Source organism: Diplotaxodon limnothrissa, linkage group LG18 (genome assembly GCF_057381915.1).
Source record: "Diplotaxodon limnothrissa isolate DT_005_m linkage group LG18, D_limnothrissa_male_GT1.1, whole genome shotgun sequence".
NCBI classification, from domain to species: Eukaryota; Metazoa; Chordata; class Actinopteri; order Cichliformes; family Cichlidae; genus Diplotaxodon; species Diplotaxodon limnothrissa.
Genome location: NC_140613.1, coordinates 35759033 through 35780642, shown reverse-complemented (window position 1 = coordinate 35780642; position 21610 = coordinate 35759033). Strand labels below are relative to the sequence as shown.

At 43.1% G+C, this 21610-nt stretch overlaps 1 protein-coding gene across 2 annotated transcripts in view; it reads right to left on the bottom strand.

Moving 5' to 3' along the window:
- The window catches only part of thrb (thyroid hormone receptor beta), a 132366-nt gene extending 115692 nt beyond the window's left edge, over positions 1–16674 (bottom strand). For both annotated transcript variants that reach the window (XM_085377157.1, XM_085377158.1), the window contains exon 1: positions 16328–16674. The gene's annotated coding sequence lies outside the window, so the exon portion shown is untranslated. The remainder of the gene's footprint in view (positions 1–16327) is intronic.
- Positions 16675–21610: the final 4936 nt, after the last annotated feature.

The following is a 21610-nucleotide window of genomic DNA, read 5'->3' as shown; positions in this document are numbered from 1 at the left end:
GTACTTCTGGTTGTCTCAGGCAGTGCTGTGCTGCCAGCCTTCAGTCTAGTTGTTGGTGGACTTCTCAGCCTCAGTCTGGGACTTTCAAAGCAACAGAATACTCTAGAACAAACAACCTAGTTACCGGTTACATTAACATGGTTTATCAACTAGCAATGACTGACAGGTGCGACTGATAATACTGAAAAGTAGGCAGCAAATGTTAATGCTGTTGCCCTAATGTTAACCATAGCTTCTCCTTTAATAGTGACTTCCCATCAAAGGCCACTTAAAGCCAATTTTAACACCACGTTTGTCACAGCTTATAATTTGCAATGCCAAGGTGTGAGCTCTAAGCATAATCCCACGTGTACACGGAGTACCAGACCTCTTAACATTGTTTTTTTTAATGAGCATACTCAGCCAAATGCACATTATTTCTAAGCACGGAGCACAAATGATACTGACGTTCTTCTCACTCGCAGCAGTGATCGTTTGATAGCGTGTGGCATCACTGCACAGGCCAGCTGTGGCAGTGTAACGTCTAACTACGACATTTCATTTTCTGATTGTCTTTCTTGAAAAATAACGTGTAAAGGACACATTTCACCATTAAAATTCAACTTGCTACACTTGATAGCCGAGACAACACGAGGGCGCATGTTTTCATGACTTCACAGGTTGGACAGTTGTCTGTATGTGAGCAGTTGTTTCTGACAGCTGCAGAGTACAGTGTGTACAGCCAGGCACAGATCACACCACCCAGCACAGTTTGTCAAGACTTATTCCTCCTCGTCACTATGACAGATTCACACATTATAGTAGTGCCAACCAAATACTTTCTATAGACAACGAGACCGTGTACAGGGCGAGACTTACATCGCCAATATTATGTAATCAAATCCTGCAAATGTAGCACTTGTAATGCGGGAAAATCCCACAAAATTACAGATTTCCTTTGCAGGAAGGCACACGGACATGTGCATCTGTTGGACGGCTCCATCAACTCATTATTTTATTATTGCAGAAGGACAGCATTAGCATAACGCTAACGTGTGTGTGTGAACGACTAAACTGACTGAGTGCTAAAACTGACCTAAAGCTGGCTACAACAATATAAAAAGCACATTTGAACAAATCAGTGTAAGCGTAGTAGTTGCTGGGTGAAGATTATTACGTGCCTGCAGCCTCACGCTGCTCCACCTGCCCCCTCTGCTCCTCGGGCCTGAAGCACACTGACCGGGCTGCTCTGTATTTCTATTAGCTCAGGTTGGTCCTCCACACTCTGGACTCTCCTCAGTCCAGCTGTGGTCCCCTCGCTGCTCTGCACAGCCTCAGCATGGCACAGCTCAATATTCCATCTGCTATCTGTCATCTTTTACATAACTGCAGTCTGCTATGTTAATGACGACAGACGGCTAATGTGGCTGTCGGGGAATTCATTGAAAACTCGTTTAAAAAAATTTAACAACACCAATCTGACTTTGTGCACAATCATATTATTATTTTACATAAGAAAGTCCTTGTGTGTGTTATACTACTACTACTAATAATAATAGCCGTTCATTAATCAAATCACTCAGCCTTTGATGTTAAACTGAACAGGGACTCAAACCAACAACCTCTGGGTTAATTTCAATGAAGTCCCCCATTATTTGTTAACACAGCAGACAGAAACTGTCCAATTACCCCCCAAAGTGTAGAAATGCTTCCACGGGAAGCCCTGAAGGGGAAGTATATGTCAGGCTCAAATAACACATGGACCTATGTAGTAATAAAAAGAGTGTAAAAAAACTAAATGTACTGTTTCTTGCGATTATCAAGCAAGAAAAGAAAATCACAGAAACAAAACAGAACTTGTCCCAGTGAAGCTGCAGCACCCAAATGAACAGACGAGATCTTTGCTGATCAGCTGACAGCTTTGCATGCCATTGGCAATAAAAGCACAGGCAGGATTTCTACCCCTCGACATTTTATAGCAAGCAGACCTTTGCAGTGATCCTTGTTATGAAAAGAAGTTTAGTTGGAGCATTTTAACTTAGCAATCAGAGTTCAGGCTTGGATCCAGCTGAGCATGGTTTGCAGTAAGTACTGAAAGAAAAGCAGCTAAATATTGCTTAGCATAAGAGTTAGCTTTAGTTAACTGTTGGAAAACCTGCAGGTGACACAAAGAGCTCGTTACAGATGTGGCAACACTCTGATAGGTTTGCTGGACTGATGTCATGCATCCAAACAGACACTAGCTGTGCCTGAAGTCACGCTGCGTACTCACACACTACATTTAACCTTTGCTATGTTATGTGAGATTCCATATTCCAAAGGTAAACATTTTGTTTACTTGATGCCCTGATAATGACCAATGCAACACAAAGGTTTGTGTTTATGACGAGTTCCTGCCATAAAGGACATCTACAGGAAGCAGAATCATCAAAGACCCCAGTCACCCTTCACATGGACTCTTCACCCTCCTGCCCTCTGGGAGGCGCTACAGGAGCCTCCGGACTAAGACCACCATGTACCGGAACAGCTTCTTCCCCACAGCTGTCAGACTCCTGAACTCTGCCTCCTGACATCTGACCCACGTTAAACTCAAGGACTGAACATACACACACACACACACAACCACCTACACACACACACACAATGGACAACTGTACCCTCAAACACACAATAATAACATGGACTGAACCACCACTCACAACCACTAGCACTTTATATAGCCTCTTAACTGCACTACTGTATAGTTCTGTGTAAATAATCATTCTGTACATACGATAATTTTTAATCCTACAACTGTTTACAACTTGCATAGTTCATATTTCTGTATAGTTTCATATTTATAGCCTGTACATAGCTTGTACTCACTACAGCCTGTACATACTTATAGTTATAGAATATTCACAACATACTTCATACCGTGTAGGGGAGAGCGGGGTAAGTTGTCACACGGGTAAGTTGTCACACTGTTCATAACTCCAACACTAGAGGCTCTATCTCAAAAATGAAATAGCCACTTTGTGTGACTTCTTCTTCTATAGTCAACCTCCTGTTCACATGTGGTCAAGACTGCTCTAATCTGAGGTGAGCACATCTTTTTTATTTTTTTGACCTAAAAGGAAAAATAAATCACTTTAAATTTTCTTCAGTACAACTTTGTTGTTAGGTATAGATGTTACAGATTATTATTTTACACAAAATAGAGGAGACATTAACGTGTCTTTTGATACTTCAGCTGATGTGCTATGTTGAGCTAACCCTGACATTTAGCCAAAATTAGCATAAATGTCAGTTTGGGGCAAGTTGTCTCATTAACTTTGGGGCAAGTCGTCACATGTGACAACTTGCCCCAGTACAAATAAATGCTCCAAAAAATTGTGATATTGTAATTCATTTGTATTTGTAATAAGGTTTTTGAAGAAAGGAAGGAGAGGCAGGAATTAAGGAAGGAAGGAAGAAAGTAAGATGGTTCGAAATTATCAACGAAAGACAGAGCGTGGCAGAACACCACCTGACATTATGTTAAAGGCAGTCAGGCAGGTAAAGATGCAGAACAAATCAATCACAAGTACAGCAAAGGATTTTGACATAAATTACCGCACTGCAATTACTGACAGCGGACTACCAACTCCAGAGGACATCCAGCCATATCCAAAAGCTGGCCGCCGAAAACCATCCAGCAAAGGAAGAAAACGACGCAAATCAGCAATTCTAACCGACACGCCAGTGAAGCAGCAACTAGAAAAAGAAAAGAATAAGGCTGAATCTAGCAAAAAGCTGTTTCAAAAGAGAGGGACGCGAGGGGGGAAAACATCTGGACCTATGAAGAACAACGCAGCTAAAAGAAGAAAAATAATTCAAGAGTCATCATCAGATGATGAAGAGTGCTTCTGCCTTGTCTGTGTGGAGCCATTTTCAAACAGTCGTCCAAAAGAGACCTGGGTAAAATGCGTAAAATGCAACAAATGGGCCCATGATGCTTGCACCTCAGGCCAGGCAATTTATGTGTGCCAGAATTGTGACTATGAAGTTGAGTCTGATTAATCAGAAATAAGGCATCTGTTTTGTTCAGAGTATAAACATGTTAAGTAAAGCAAGTTATTTGCAGCATTCCATTCAGTTATGATGGATTTATGTGCAAGCCAGAGAACATTTGAGTTTAAAGTTCAAACTAAAGTTTTCTTTCTACTTAATGTTTTGATTAAAATGTGTATTGGATTGAAATAATTGTTTTTTTCCAAATTCTCTTGGAATAATTGTTCAAATTTCCAGTTTTGGTTTGAATTTAACAATTAAAATCAATAATCATAATTAAGTATTTGTGTTCATATTTTAAGATAATCTAGTGTGACAACTTACCTGCCGATGGGGCAAATTGTCACAAGTGCACATTCTCCTTTCAACAGTCTACAACTCCGTAATGAGATAAGATATGAAAATGTAATCAATACATCATATGTGCCCGAGACTTCCGTCTTTCATTTGGTGAAACATTTATTACGTTGTGATGTATGGTGCTCAGTAAAAGTTAGTCAGTGTGAAGAGTGTGACAACTTACCCCGCTCTCCCCTACATTATAACATACCATAATAGACCCATTTCTGTAATATACTCACATATCTATATTATTGCTAACGCACTTTCTGGATGGATGCAAACTGCATTTCGTTGCCTTGTACCTGTGACATGTGCAATGACAATAAAGTTGAATTCTATTCTATTCTATTCTATTCTACATCTCTGCAAACACTGACAGATTTGATCTTCTAAACAGCTGCTGCAGCACGCTCCAGCTGTGTCCAAGCATTCCTGAGCAGAGTGGCAACACCCCTATTTGAATTCCATAAAAGAACACATAATCATAGCATTTTGGACACAAACTGTTGCATTAGTCAGACTTTTAGTAACTGCCAAAGATGTTGCAGCAGGGAGGAAACGTTAGGAACAACAATCCCGACCATAGCAAAATGCAAAATACAACAGTTCTGCCATGAAATAATGAAATCCACAACACGTTCATAGAACCCCGTGTTGGGTTCACAGCGACGAGACTTCGGCTGTCTTTTGAAGATAAGATTTCCCAATCGCACGTCCCTGAGGCGTAAAGCTGAGCTTTAACTACGGTCAAGAACAGCAGAGGTTGCATTTGAAAGAAAGAGCCAGTGTGATGAAACACAACATATCTGAGCCATCAGCTGGATGAATGCTTTGATCAGAGCACAGACAGATGTGGTCTGTGGGATATATGAAGTATCAGGTACAATAAAAAGAGCAGAATGTTCAAACTTGTAGAAAGGCTGTTACTGAGCTTTGTCTGGTTTGTACAGCCACTCAATTAAGCACTCACTCAGTCATCCAGTGAAACTGTGTGAAACTCTACAGAAACATAAAACAGTTCATCAGGTTTGTTTCACTTTGCATCCTGACACATACTTTCAAGTGTTTTAACGAGCTGCCACTAGTTTAAAGGGTTTACAACCTACAAAACACTGCATGTTTGAGTACAGTTGCAGGTTTTGCCTTCAGCTTCAACAAGACCCCACATCTACTTAGGGCAATAAGTAAGGGCAGCCAATAGTGAGACAACAAACCTAAGGGCTCAGACGTCACTGTGCCACTTACTGCTGCTCACTAAGTTCATTGCTGAACTGAGGCGTTCATATTTTACCAGCTTCTCTCAGACACACGAAAACTTAGTGAACGTGTTTATCCTGAAGAACATTTAAGGCATCAGCTCACTGACGAGTACAACTGTAGGAAAGCTGCATTCATGTGGATGGAACTGAGATCCAAAGCCTTTTTTAAAAAACACAACACAGCAGGTTAAGGGCTGTGTCAGCAACAACGTGGGACCACAGGGAGATTAGGTAGGACTGATTTACCACACAGGATCATCTCTACTATGCTCAAGCTCATCTGACTCCTCAAGGCCAGTTAGTAGGACAGGGCAATGAAATGGCAATCATTTCAAAATAACTTTCCCTCTGTCCGGTCGTTAAGTGATGACGTGACGAATCCTACTTCCGGGCCTAAAGTAGTCTACGTTTAATATGGCTTTTGTGTTGTTAACATGTTTAATGTTATGTATTTTCTTCTATTTGATCTCAAAAAGCTCCTAAAACAGTCAGTGATCACTGTTGACCTCCCTCGGCTTTTATTACCGCTAATCATTTATTTAAGCTCAGTTTTTAAAACCTTAGGATGTAACTACAGCCCAGCCCATGCAGCAGTATATGAATGACTAACCTCGTATTGTGGATGGATTATCTCAGTTGTTCTCCTGGCTGAAGTTTGGTCCTTTTACAGCATCCTGCCATGCGATTACATTTGTTCCTGACCACCGAGAACACTCACGTTAACTTTTATCCAGTGGGAAAAAAGTTAGCTTGTTTATATTATGCTAACATAGCTGTGTCGCTAGCGGTCACGTAGCACATCATTATATGCCAGCTAGCCCAACTTCAGTAACCCTACAAACGTCACTGCTGTTTAGTTTTCTGTCTTCATTTATGTTGGAAGTGATAACAGAGCTGTACGTTTGAATTTGTTTCCAAAACCCCGCAGTCAGGACATGCTATATTGTATTTAGATAGAAGCTAGCAAGCTAACTCCCTGCTAACTTCTAACTCCGTTAAATGTCATAAATTCCGTTTTCATGGATGCCTGGATGTTAAACTCAATTGTTACACCTGGTAGAGCAGAACGCTGATCATTTTATTAAAGATGAAAGACTTTAGACAGTTTTCAACTCTCAGTAATGCCACAGTGATCGTTTGATATATGGAGCTGCAGCGGAGTTTAGGTCCAGACACGGCTAGTGACGTCAGACTGAACAACCGGATAGAAATAGACTGTCGAAATAAAGTCGACAGAACTCATTCCAGCCACATCGTGACAGACGCAGCGCACTATAAAATAAAGACTTGTGAAGATAACGGGAGCCAACTTATTTTGGTAACTATGGGGTTCTGTGTGGTCAAACCATTTGACTCCAGGCACACAACGCTCAGCTGAAAACACTTCACACAAGTGTATATCACAAGTGTCAGGCCAAAGTATTGGAGGAAATCCACAACGTGGCCCAGTACACAGCAACAACACACAGCAACAACACACAGACAACCAGCGTGTCCAGAGACAGACGGGCTGGTTTCCTGCCGACCGCAGTATTATGTGCTAATATCTACATTACTTATTTGGAAGTGACCAAAGAATTTAGTTTTCCATTTTGTTTGTTTTTGCTCAGAATTTATTTATTTTATTCAACTTCTATTTTTTATATTTAGAATTCTGTGGTGTGATGTTCCACAGCACATTTATCTGTACATTGTTTCACTTTTGACAGAAAATAAATCATATTTAAATCAAATGAGTTATACCTTTACTTTGGAGTGAAAATGAACTTTCAAGCTTTCCAATCATTTGATTTATATGAATTATTGATTCTCATTGGCTCCGTTTTGAGAGTCTCCCTCATCACTAAGCAGCAACGAGGAAATTCCACTCATCCACATGAATCTGATGCTCTGCGTGTTTGTGGAGGTACGCTGCTTTCTATTTGTCACGATTACACATATTACACACAACACTTACTTAAAAGTAATGCAGTAATCACTCCCAGGGAAAAGTAATTCATTACACTACTTGTAACGTTACTTTCATGTTACTCTGTGAAACACACTCATAATTTAACAATATAAACCAGAGGCTACACCCTCACACACCAACACAAATCCCGAATGAGGACACACACGTCTCTAAGATCTTAGTGAATACGAAGCTGATCGCACAACGTGAAACTGAACAGCAGCACAAAAAGGTGATCGACACAGTGCTTCTGCTTTAGGAACCTGAACAGGTAGAAGAGGAGGCTGTTTGTTACCTGTTGACGTTCAGGCTCTGCTGCTCGTGTTCAGCATTCACTCAGGTTTCACACTGGGTCCTTGGCTAGCTTAGCGTTAGCATGCTGTCTGTGCAGATGCTTGCAGAGAACCAAAGTTGTGTTAGCAGCACAGTGCAGTTGTTTCTGTCCTGGATGCAGGACATTTACCGTTTATCGTGTCCTTTTGTGCAATAAAAATAATCCATGCTTTAGCCTGTATCGCAATTTCCCTCCTCTGACACGCCAACTGAAATCAGCTGATTGCAGCACGAGTGCAAGACCTGATAGGCGGGACGGACACTTTATGTTTCCCCTCACAGCATACCACGGTCCAGCTGCTTGGGCCTAAGCAAGGTTCTGTTGGACTACGGTCGAGCTCTTACCAGAGCCAAACAGGAAGCTCCATAACAACAGCTGCCTCTGTGAACATCACTGTGTTCAGTAATAAACAGACAGCAGGCAGCTAGCTCATTTTAAAAGTGGCTACCAGTAGCCTGTCTAAAATCCTGTGATACCCAAACATCACAGGATCAAATAACAACAGTGAAAACTGATGTAGCAGAGACTGACAGATTCTCCCTGTCACTGCACACATGGTGTGGCTATGCAACTATGAAAGCCATAATGCAGCGATTAGAGCCATCGATCATTTGACGTGTTGCACAAATTCAGTGACTGATTTGAAGTGTATAAAGTGTATAAATTCCAGTTGTCTTTCTAAGAAATATACCTGACAGCATATACCAAGAAATTCTATTTTTTTCCATGGACTCTGAATTTCACTCCAACCCAGACGACTTTGTTCAGGCAAACCAAACTTCTCATTCTGTGAGCAAAAATGATGATTACGACTACCACAGCATGGTTATTAAAAGAATGTGCACACAAATTATAATAAGGCTTCCAGACAAAAGAAATAAAAGAGTTAGCTAAGATACTGAAAGTATCCAAAGACTTCGCACACACCACACTCAATAAATCTAGCATAAGCCACAGCAGAGGAAACAAGAGAAGTGTGCGTTTTAGCTGCACACTAGGATGAGAATGGGTTTCAATTAACCAAACAGTCCTTTTTTGTCTACAGCAGCGGCCCCCAACCTTCGTTGCTCCACAGACGGTTTCATGTCAGACAATATTTTCACAGACCGGCGTTTAAGGTGTGGCGGATAAATACAACAAAATAAAAGATACGACACAAACTGGTATTTAGTAAATATAACAATAAACGTGAATTCAGTGTGTAATTGTGTAACTTTGGGAAGATGGCGCCGGTGAGGTCGGCTGCCGTCACGACTGCTCCGACCACTTTTTCTTTGTCTTTGTTTTTTAAGTTAGTTTTCAGCGTTTCTAAATCGGCAAAATCATCACCATTGGGTACATTAGGTATGACAGTGACACTCTTGTTTCTATTGGTATACAATGTACTCACAATTCGAAGTTTTTAACTCCGGATCCGAGCTGGCCGAGTGAGATCTCGAGGGAGAACAAAGGGAAGCGGCGGCGGCCTAGAGGGAAGCGAGCCGGCGTCAGGAACAGGCTGAGAGCTCGTGCACACCGCACACCTCTGCCTAGCATCCTGCTCGCCAACGTCCAGTCACTGGAGAACAAGCTTGACGACCTCAGGGCCAGGATAAAGTTCCAGAGAGACATTCGGGACTGCAATCTCCTCTGCTTCACCGAGACATGGCTGAACCCAGCGGTGCCGGACCACGCCATCCAGCCGGCCGAGTTCTTCTCGGTTCACCGCATGGACAGGACACGGGACTCGGGGAAGTCAAGGGGAGGCGGCGTGTGTTTAATGGTGAACAACAACTGGTGCAACAGTGCGAACGTTGTTCCTCTCACACGCTCCTGCACACCAAATCTGGAACTACTGTCCATCATGTGTCGTCCTTTTTATCTACCTCGGGAATTTACATCGGTCATTGTAAGTGCCGTTTATATTCCACCACAAGCGGACACGGTCACCGCCTTATGCGAGCTGCATGAGGCACTCACACAGCACCAGACACAACACCGGGACGCTGCGCTTATTGTGACGGGGGACTTTAATAGCGCCAACCTCAAACGCGCAGCGCCGAACTTTTATCAACACATCACCTGCCCCACCAGGGGTGAAAGGACACTGGACCACTGCTACACTACGGTCAAGGACGGCTACAAGGCACAATCCCGCCCCCCGTTTGGCAAATCTGATCACGCCGCCATCTTCCTCATGCCAAAATACAAACAAAGGCTGAAACAGGAAGTTCCGGTTCAGAGGAAGGTCGCGCGCTGGACGGATCAATCGGTGGCCGCGTTACAGGACGCACTCGATGACGCAGACTGGGGCATGTTCAGAAACAGCTCCGACGATGACGTCAACGTGTTTACGGAAGCGGTTGTGGGATTCATCGGGAAACTAGCGGATGATACCGTGGAGACAAAGACTATCACAACGTTTCCCAACCAGAAGCCGTGGGTGGATAAAACCATCCGCAACGCTCTGAGATCCCGCACCGCTGCCTACAACACGGGACTCACGACGGAGGACATGGACCCGTACAAAGCCGCGTCATATAACGTGCGGAGGGCGGTGAAAGAGGCGAAGCAGCGCTACGGGAGGAAACTAGAGTCACAACTCCAACAGAGTGACTCTAGGAGCCTGTGGCGGGGACTAAGGACAATAACGGACTATAAAGCACCAACAACCGGTATGACGAACGCGGCCGTGACTCTGGCAGACGAGCTGAACACTTTCTATGCTCGCTTCGAGGCTGCAGCTAAGGTCTCCAACAATGCTAGTGTTAGCGGCGCTAACGGCTGCAGACAGGAAGATACTGCCAGCACCGGAAACGTGCTCGTCATCTCCGAGCATGAAGTAAGGAGAGCCTTCAAAAGAGTGAACACCAGGAAAGCAGCAGGACCAGACGGCATCCCAGGTCGTATCCTAAGAGACTGCGCATACCAGCTAGCTCCTGTGTTCACTGAGATATTCAACATCTCTTTATCTCAGTCGGTGATCCCCACATGCTTCAAAGAGTCCATCATTGTTCCTGTCCCGAAGAAACCCCACCCTGCTTCTCTCAATGACTATCGCCCTGTAGCCCTCACCTCAGTAGTGATGAAGTGCTTTGAACGCCTGGTCAGAGACTTCATCATTTCTTCACTACCAGACACACTGGACCCACTACAGTTCGCTTACCGTCCAAATCGTTCCACAGACGATGCCATCTCTCATCTCCTCCACACATCACTCACTCACTTGGACACTAGAAGGGGGAATTATGTTAAAATGCTCTTCATAGACTACAGCTCTGCATTTAATACCATAATTCCCTCCACACTCACCACCAAGCTGGAGCATCTGGGACTCAGCTCATCTATGTGTCAGTGGATCTCCAACTTCCTAACTGGCAGACCACAGGCAGTAAGGATGGGCGGACATGTCTCAGCCTCCACCACTCTCAGCACTGGAGCCCCCCAGGGGTGTGTTCTGAGCCCCCTGCTGTACTCTTTGTACACATATGACTGTGTGGCCACTACCAGCTCCACCACCATCATCAAGTTTGCTGACGACACCGTCGTGGTGGGCCTGATCTCTGATAACAACGAGACGGCCTACCTGAAGGAGATTAGGAATCTGGAGAACTGGTGCCAGAGGAACAACCTCCTTCTAAACGTCAGTAAGACAAAGGAGCTGATAGTGGACTTCAGCACTAAGCAGGAGAGGAACTACCAGACCCCCGTCATCAACGAGTGCCCAGTGGAGAGAGTGGACAGCTTCAAATACCTCGGAGTTCACATCACGCAGGACCTGTCATGGTCCTGTCACATCAACACCGTGGTGAAAAAGGCCCGACAGCGTCTCTACCACCTCAGACGCTTGAGAGACTTCCGACTGCCCTCCAAGGTGCTCAGGAACTTTTACTCGTGCACCATAGAGAGCATCCTGACGGGAAACATCTTAACCTGGTTCGGGAACAGCACCATGCAGGACAGACGAGCTCTACAGAGGGTTGTGCGGTCAGCTGAGCGCACCATCCGCTCCGAGCTCCCTGACCTGCACTCAATCTACAGCAGGCGGTGCTGGACCAAGGCCAGGAAGATCGTGAAGGACCTCAGCCATCCCAACAACAGACTGTTCTCTCTGTTGAGGTCAGGAAAGCGATTCCGCTCCCTGAAGACCAACACAGAGAGACTGAGGAGGAGCTTCTTCCCGCAGGCGATACGGTCTCTCAATCACACCACCACACAGTACTGACCCACACATATGGTTCTTACACACACACTGGACTTTCTGGACTTTGGTTTTGCACAACACTGGTCACTATATTCTTCATTTCCGGTTAATACTTGTACAGCTGCTGTTATTGTGTATATATTTATTTAGATTTAGATTTCTTCATACATTCTTATATAGTTCTATATTGTGTATTTTGTTGTACAGTTATTTTATTTTCAACTTTAATTTATATATTTTATCTTATTCTCCCAGTTAAATTTACCCTTCATTCTAATTTGTGTTGTACAGTTATTTCATTTTTAACCTTAATTTATATTTTATTCCTTCCTAGTTAAATTTACCCTTTTTAATTTTTCATATTTATTTCCTATCTTATTCATAGCCTTTTCCTTTTTTGTTTTCTTTAGGTCACGAGCAGTTGTCCAAGCATTTCACTACATATCGTACTGTGTATGACTGTGTACGTGACAAATAAAATTTGAATTTGAATTTTGTTAGCAGCGTCCTCCTGAAGTGCACCAACAACATTGAGCGTAACGTCCTCCTCTCTGCTCCTTAATGCTCTCTGGTCGCTATGGTAACGTGTAAACATTTCTTTCAAAATAAGACGCACAACTACAACACGGGAAAGACCCAGGGAAGCTGAGTTAACAATAAAAACCCTGAAAACCATAAATTTCACACCCGAGCCTCAACTCTCACAGCCCGGGACCAAACGACTCACAGACCGGTACCGGGCCGTGGCCCGGGGGTTGGGGACCGCTGCTCTAAAACGTCCATTTCCCTCTCATTCTTACCGGTGCCTGGTGAGATACGATGATCTGGTGGCAATGGAAAGTGGCACCTAGCAAAGCTGTTTGCAAACACAAATAAAAGAATGCACTACCAACTTCATGCAAATATACTGTGAGATAGTGTGACACTGATTCGATTTATTGGCACTGTGCAAACATTAAAAGAGTAAAAGGATAAAACCAGAGGCGACTACAGCTTCAATAAGCCCTGTGTGGAACTTCTTTACGTGATAATTAGTAAAGGAGGTCGAGTGCAAACTGTCAGGTAAAGCTAGCCAGTCTGCCACAGCTACGCGCAGTCATCGGGGAGCAGTTTGAGGTCTTCGGTAGTAAAAAAGTCAAATCGTTCCCATTAAATTCAAATAGTATTTGTGGTTCAAATGTGCCTTGTTTGCATTAGCATGCCCATTAACTGCATACACAGATGAGTTCACGCAGTCTTGCTGTGTGAACTCATCACAGGGGCATCGTTGGCTGGTCTGTAATGTTATTGCTCATTGTTAATAATGGACAAACAAGAGACTGCGTCAGGTACCTCGGAAATTGGAAGTGTTTTCAGTCCCGAGTTTGTGCATTCAAAAGAAAGCTTCTTAGGCTACGTTCACACTGCAGGCGAAAGCGCATCAAATCCGATTTTTTGACCCTATGCGACCCATATCCGATCATGCTATGACAGTGTGAACGGCGCAAATCCGATATTTTCAAATCCGATCTGGGTCACTTTCGTATGTGGTACTGAATCCGATACATATCCGATGTTTTAGAAAGCGACTGCTGTTTGAACGGTCAAGTCGCATTAAATCCGCCTTTTACGTCACCGACACAAGACTGAAGCCAATTATCAGCGCCCGAGAAGACATCGCGAACGCTTCCTAGCCATCCAGTGTAGATGTCAGTGAAACTGTTGGGAAGACAACGTGTACATTTTATTTGTACTGTATAATCTGCAGATTCTGACAGAAATCTGCAGCTATCCTTTGAAGCACCGCTCCTCTCTTAAACAGCAATAAGGATCATTATTAGGTTATTTACATTATTATGTAAATAACAAAATAACTTAAAGCAAAAATTGGGAAACGTAAAGTCCGAAGTCTTTATATTAACGGCCATCAGTCAAACAATACTGTTTGTTCTTGGTCTAAACAGAGCGCGTTGTGTGTGACATCTTCTTTTGCGCATGCGGGCCGCTTTGAGCGTTCACACTAGAGCGCGTTTGCTGTCGCATTTTATTTGTAGTGTGAACGAGGAGACAAAAAAATCGGATTTGATCAAAAAATCGGAATTGAGCATTAAGACCTGCAGTGTGAACGTAGCCTTAGTAAGGTAGAGCCGTCAAGCATCACAGCACAAGACTCGTACTGCTGAAGTACATTCATGATAGAGCCTGGTCAGTGCTTATTTAGTGAGTCACAAATAGAAAAAGTGGCAGGACAGTTTCAAAGTTTCCGTTTTATTACTGTTTATGTTCACTGCCACCATCTCGGATTGTTGGTAGTGTTGCTCTGACTTTCCAAGTAAGAAACCCTATTCAGACTAGGAACTCTGAAATTGCACCTTCTGAATTCATCTGGATTCTTACCCTGGTTGATAAACACGAGTGTGACCCAGAAACATGTAGACTCTACAAACAGGAATGTACACAGTCACTGAGCACAGCAGCAAAATAGTGTAATGGTTTACACAGTTGTCTAACATGCAAAAGGTCCCTGGCATCGCATCAGGAAGGGCATCGGGTATAATGATCTGCCAAATCAAATATGCAGAGCTATTTGCTGCCACGACCCCTTGTGAATAATGGAACAGCTGATAGAAGCTTCTTAGAAATGAAATCTGCACAATACCTTTGATCTCTCAGAATTTTATTAACGGACTTGTCAGAAACCTACTTTGCGGCGCCTCAGCTTTTCTTTATTAGGGGACAAAACTGACGACTGTCAAGGCTCCACCTTAAATACATTCAAACAGGTTTCAACGCACACAAATGCTTAACAACAGCCAACCAACACATTACATCTATTTGCTGCAGCTGGTTCTGCTGCAAACAGTGCAGATTAGATATACTGATGTCACAAGTGAATACTGTCCTCACACGCTCTTGCAAAAAGTTGCAAAGACAGAATGACCTTAAATACCATTCATTCAAAACCACTGCTTCCTTTAATTTCTCCCTTTTTGAAATAAAACGTACGGTGCTTGAAAATGTCTGTTAATTCTGAATTCTATAATTGATGCTGTTACTGTTCACTTGGAACAGCAGCTGCAGTCATATAGTAAGTGCTGTGCAACACATAAAGCCTCTCATCACAGCATCAAGGCAAAAACGAAACAAAAACAAAAGAACACAAATTCCCACAATCAGCTGTCTCGCTCAGCCTCGCACGCGTTAGCCCCCCCAACAGTGCGTGAAAGTATCACTACAGCTTGTTAAACGAATATCGCACTACGACGAGGCACGTAGGACAGGTGACGCTTGTTTGTAAATAGCTTAACACTTGGGATCGACTCTGTCCACTAGAGCCAATCATCCAGCGCCGCCGACTCTATGTAATCCCAAACACTAAAGTCGCTAATGCACTGTGGAAGGGTCTGCTTGTTTTACACGCCAGATGTTAGCTGGACACTTGAGTGAAAGTTCCTGTTGTTAAACCGAAAGCAAAGGTTAAGGCGGAAATGTAGGTGACATACATGTATTTAAGTCAAGTGACAGAAGTAAACCGAGCCGTGCTCACTGCTCGTGGGATACTCTGAGCTATGAGGGAAACGATAACTTGGGCCCGAAAGCAACTCCCTCAAGTCTTTATCAAAGCCATTCCGGGGTACGCGCTGTTCTGTTTTCCTGACAGAACCTCGAGCCGAATATCTGACAACTGCACGGCCTCTCGCTTTCTGTTGACATTAGCCAACTATGAAAAAACGCGGATGAAAGTTTCTGCATTATTACAAGCAAGTGTGCAATTCGGCGACGGTAAAACACGCCGGGAACGGAAAAAAACTTTAACTTTTAGCGAAATTCTTCTTTTATTCCTGCTGCCTCACTCCGACAACACACACCGCCGTGGACGCGGAGAGCAGGGTCAGATCGCTGTTATGTTTAAATATGTGTTATGAAACGTTGCTGTTTCAAAAAGAACTGCGCACCGAACTGCTACACAGAACCCGACACTTCTGCTGAGGTCCAAGTCACGTTTGTCCACGAACCAACAATCCCACGATTAGCACGGCACTTGAATTGCACGAATTGTGAATGAAGTTCGTTATACGCCGTCCCTTCATAGGACATAAACACATTTGCGGCTATGTTAAAAATTAATATGAACATTAGCTTAGGAAGCGCGACGCACCGCGATTTAGCTACCACAGTGGCGCACAGCTAGTTTCTGGAGAGGCTGCTGTTAATAGCAAGACTGCTGTCAAAAATACCCCCAACCCCACCCTCTAAAACAAACATACCGCATATGCAAGACGAAGCCCGTGTCCAAATATCACTCGGAGTCCCAGTGGGTGTGCATTCCGCCTCAACTGGAACCAGCGTTGATCTCCGTCGGTTAAAGTGAACGGGACACAGCGCCAGGGTTTAACCTGAAATGACCCGCGCCAGTGCAAATCAGGCGAGGTCTATGCGCTCGGAGCGGACTGAGTGCAGGGTGAGCTAACGGTGTGAGCGACTGTGTCAGTGTTTGCTCTGGACGCTGAAAACTTCAACGTGGAAGCGAAAACAAACGCTGAAAAGAAGCAGCTCAGACACATTACAGACGACACAATTGCAGCTCTCCGACTGAACGCTGTGGGGAATTAGAGAGCAGAGCAGGAACTGCGCGAAATAAGCCTCGCCCTTATTACAAACTCCAAGTTTTTTTCTCCTCGCTCTTTTTCGATGGCGGTTGGCTGCTGGTACAGTAGGCCCGCCTGGTACATGCCGACAGGGCAGGAAACGCTGCTCCGGCTTTATTCTGCACTCGTGTGAGGTGGGCTAACACACTACTACTGCATATATACGCAACACTGGCCTAAATACAGCACATATATTGGACTTTAGTCATTTTTGCGTCACTTTCTATAGCTACATTAGAATGCAAGTTATGCATGTGCACACAAGTATGTAACAAATGCTTTATGCAGAAACCTGAATACTGTTTTCTAATCGTGTCTTTGTTTCACATAAGCCATCATTTACTCGATTCATTGTTTCACGTGTGTGCAGAACATTAAGTAAGGTTGGATTTCCACAGCAATGCTCTTGTTTTCACAGACTGCAGCAACAACAGTGAAAACTATTAAAGTAAACCACTGATGAAAAGAAGGATGTTAATCTGGCTGTATCATAGAGAATTAGGTCATCTGAACTTGAATGTCAATATACTGTGATGTAATAAATTTGTGACTTCAAAAGTTACTCTGTCTACCAGAAATATAACATCTTGGGTTTTTCCTCACTGCTTTCCTTTTGGCGGGGATCCTCCTCACCGTGCAGGGTGGGCAACCCTCCAAGTTGTGAGTGTAATGACTGGAGAACAAGGTGACATCGGATTTTGAAATCGACACCACAGGTGGATCTACTAAAGCCTTGGATGAGTTCGAATCTCAGTTAGCGCAGCCTCAAGGTAAAGATCAGAGGTCAAGTTTTCTGAAAATCTGCTGAATGTGAACATTTGAGAACGAGACAATGCAGAAATGTGAAATTATTACCAGGTTCATCTCAGGTACTTTGATGTCAAGTAATGAAAATTACTGAGGGGTTTCACATTTATACCACAGGTGCTTCTACTACGTTCTTAATAGTTTTAAATGAACTTTTTGCAGGACTGAATATTCAAACCTTGGACAGAATTCTGTCTGATCACAACTTGACAGGGACGATTCATACAACTGTAAATGATCTGTTAACCATTTTAAGACTAAGTCAGTGACATGTGGGTTTTGGTTAGTGATCAGTGTAACTGTGGTTTGTACAAAAGACTTGGTTTGACACTTATCACAGCTTTCACAAGGCTTTTGCTTCTAGTGAAGTAGTGTTTGTCCTTAATTCCTGTAGATCACTTCAAGCATATAGTCAGATGGCCTTACAGCACAGCGAGAAGAGTCAGCGTCACTCCAGAGCTCCAGTTTGTAATTCTTGTAATTATATTAAACCAGGTTTTTTTCATTTTTACTTTCACACTCTCTTCAGACTCTTAACCTCAATTAGTTGACTTGACTTAAACCATTTAAGGCTTCAGCCTGCTGCCTTCTGGCAAGAGGTACCAGAGCATTCGGGCCAGACTACGAAACAGGCCATCAGTCTCCTGAACACTCAGACACTGGTCTGAGACACACACACACACACAACCCCGTTCAGCTATCTTAGTGAGGACCCTCATTGACATAATGGTTTCCCTAGCCCCTGACCCTAAACCTAACCATAACCTAATTGTAACCCTGACACTAAAACCCCATTTTGAGCCTCAAAAATGCCTTCAAATGCCTTCAAAAATGTGAGGACCGGGTTGTGTGTCCTCACAAGCGACTGCTGGTTCTCACAAGTATAGTAGAATGCAGATTTCGGTCCTCACAAAGATAGCTAGACAGGAACACACACACACACACACGTACCTTCATACATTTCATTACCTCAAGTACCTTTTGCACAATGCTCAGTCTTTTTGCACAACCCACTGTCATTATTGCACTTTCCTGTTGCACTGTTGTGTGCTTACATCGTTCTGTTCTTTCTGGGGTTGCACACGTGCACTTTCTGTCGTCCTGTGCTGATTTACGCCGTCTTTTCTCGCTGTGTACTGTACCACTGTATGTGGTTGAAATCACAATAAAGCCATTTGACTCTTGACTCACATTTTTATACAAGACAAAGCTACATTTGATAACTGGATGCAGTAGAGAAATCATCATCAAATGTTGCTCGGCTACGAAGAAAAATGCACTGATTAATAAAACATTTTCAACTCTGTTTGAGTTCAAATATAATCTAAACATACAAACTTAAAATAGTTTAAACAATACAAAGCCTAAAGACTACAGGATGGTTTTAACAAGTGAATGGCATATTCAGGACATTTGTCCACCTTCCAAAGTACAAAATATAAAGTTTGAATATCTGGTCCAAGCTAAGAAGATCAGCTCAGCTGACAATCTGCCTGGAGATTCATTCTTCATGGTCTGTATTTATTTTTACTCTGATGTGGAGTTTCATGAATGATTTGAGTAAAATGAAGTATATTTTGAACATTGCGAGGCACTTTAGAGCAAGTAAGGAAAGCGATAAGTAGATGGCATCAGCAGACTGGTACTTTATTTCCTGGCATCTTACAACAACCCCAGTTGTCAAAATCTTACTGGTTTTATACAGTTTTACACACACCTGAACCTCATTAGTCTCTACCATTAAGAAATAGGTTACCCCAAACAATGCAACCTAAACAAAGAAACAGGAATAAGATTATTCACCCCATTGACAAACCCATTCACACAGCTAAATGGTCTGAAAGGTACAACACTGCATAAACTCAAAGGCTACTTAAAAAACAAACAATACTATACAAAAGGAAAAACCCTTCGTTTGGTTGCACCCAGTGAGGCGGTCAATGATATGGTGACCCTATATAAACAGGAAGTGATGGGTCAGCCCCTCCCACACACCTGTTTTGAGTATATGACCAGAACAAAGGGACAACCAAAGGTAAGTATAAACAAAGCAACATAAGCTAACATAATTTACCAGACATTTACCTGTCAACACAAGAACATTTAAATCACCTGAAGGTTGAGTAGTATTAGCTCTAAGAGCATATGCATGGATGTAAACTGTGCTGCCACAAACAAACCCAGGATGGTATGTAGAGCAAAGTTACACCAGCAGTGCCTAAACTAAAGCATTATGGCCAACTGTAAAATAACATGGGATAAATTATCAATATGTTTAAGGGACAAGTGGTAGATAAGTTCAAGCCTACCACTTCGTCACAAGCATTTTAGGAGGCTGACGACTGCCCTGTTTATGCAATTTTATGTGAGTTCTCAACACGCTGAATCTCTGCATTGAAGGCCATGATAGCAATGTTAGCACAACTATCAGACAACTTTTTTAATAATAATAATAATAATAATACATTTTATTTAAATAGCGCCTTTCAAAGCACCCAAGGACACTGTACAACAGATAAAAACTGGAAATATACACAATGATAAAAATAGAAGATAAAAGTTAAAACATACAGAAATTTAAGAATAAGCAATTTTAAACAGATGAGTTTTAAGGGTGGACTTAAAAAGAGAGAATGAGCTAATATTTCTGAGGTCCGGGGGTAGGGAATTCCAAAGTCGAGGGGCAGAGCAACTAAAGGCCCTCCCTCCCATTGTGATCAGACGAGCAGAGGGAACAGAGAGAGAAAGAGAAGATGAAGATCTGAGGCAGCGGGATGGGAGCTTCATCTGTAATAAGTCAGAGAGGTACGGTGGAGAGAGAGAGTGAATAGCCTTGAATGTATACAGAATTATTTTAAAATGGATGCGAAATTTGACCGGGAGCCAGTGAAGTTGCTTCAGGATTGGGGAGATGTGGTGGGTAGAAGAAGTCCTAGTAATAATACGGGCAGCAGAGTTCTGGACACGTTGGAGCTTGTTGATAGATTTTTGTGTGAGGCCAAATAATAATGAGTTGCAGTAGTCAATTCTAGAGATAACAAGATTATGGATGAGAATGGCAGTGGCGTGAGGTGTGAGGAAGGGGCGGAGGCGATTAATGTTACGGAGTTGGAAATATGCTGCACGTGTAATATTATTGATATGCGAGTTAAAGGATAATGTGCTATCGAGAATGACACCCAAGCTTTTCACAGAGGGAGAGATAGGGACCAGCGAGTTATTGATGGTGAGAGAGAAATTGTTAATTCTGGATAGCAGTTGTTTGGTGCCAACCAGAAGAAGTTCCGATTTATTGCTGTTGAGTTTAAGAAAGTTGGAGGAGAACCAAGAATTAAGTTCAGCTAGACAGAGGATGAGGGAGGGTGGAGGAAGAGTAGAGTCAGGTTTGGTAGAGAGATAGAGCTGGGAAATACAGTTGCTTTAAAAGTAACAAATGTCAATTAAAGTCGATGCTTAGGAAGGATTCCAATATCAATGTCAAATGAATCACTAGAGTTGCTGTCACTTGGTATTTCTATCACTATGATGTTGGTTAGCCATCACCAGTTTGTCCGCCTGTATCTGGAAGTACCACAGGATCTTAGCTTGGTCATTCTCCACCACCCTAGGGGGACATTTTGCGCTTGGACTTGCAGGCCATACTCGGCACAGATGTCCCTGTATATTATGCCGGCCACTTGGTTATGGTGTTCATTCTATAACCTGCCTGCTAGCATCTTGTGTCTTGCCATTATGTGCTGGATTGTCTCGGGGGCATCTTTGCCTGGTGTGGTAGACCTCAGGCTCTATAGATCTTGTTCTTTGAGCTTGTTCTTGTGCTGCTATGATTAGTGCCTCTGTGTTGTCTTTCAGCTTTGTCCAGCCACTGGTAGGACTTCCTCAGATCAGCCACTTCTTCTATTTGCCAGCAGTAAATATAATGCTTCCAGCAGCTCAGGAGCAATGTTCCCTCTAATGTTTCACGTGTCTGAGCGAACACAAACTCCCTGAGCGTCCCCTTGGACCACTGTGAGCAACAGCAGACGTGTGCACTGTGGTCACGCCAGCATCCAATCCATCCAAGTTACATGTTTATTAAAGTAATCAAATTACAGC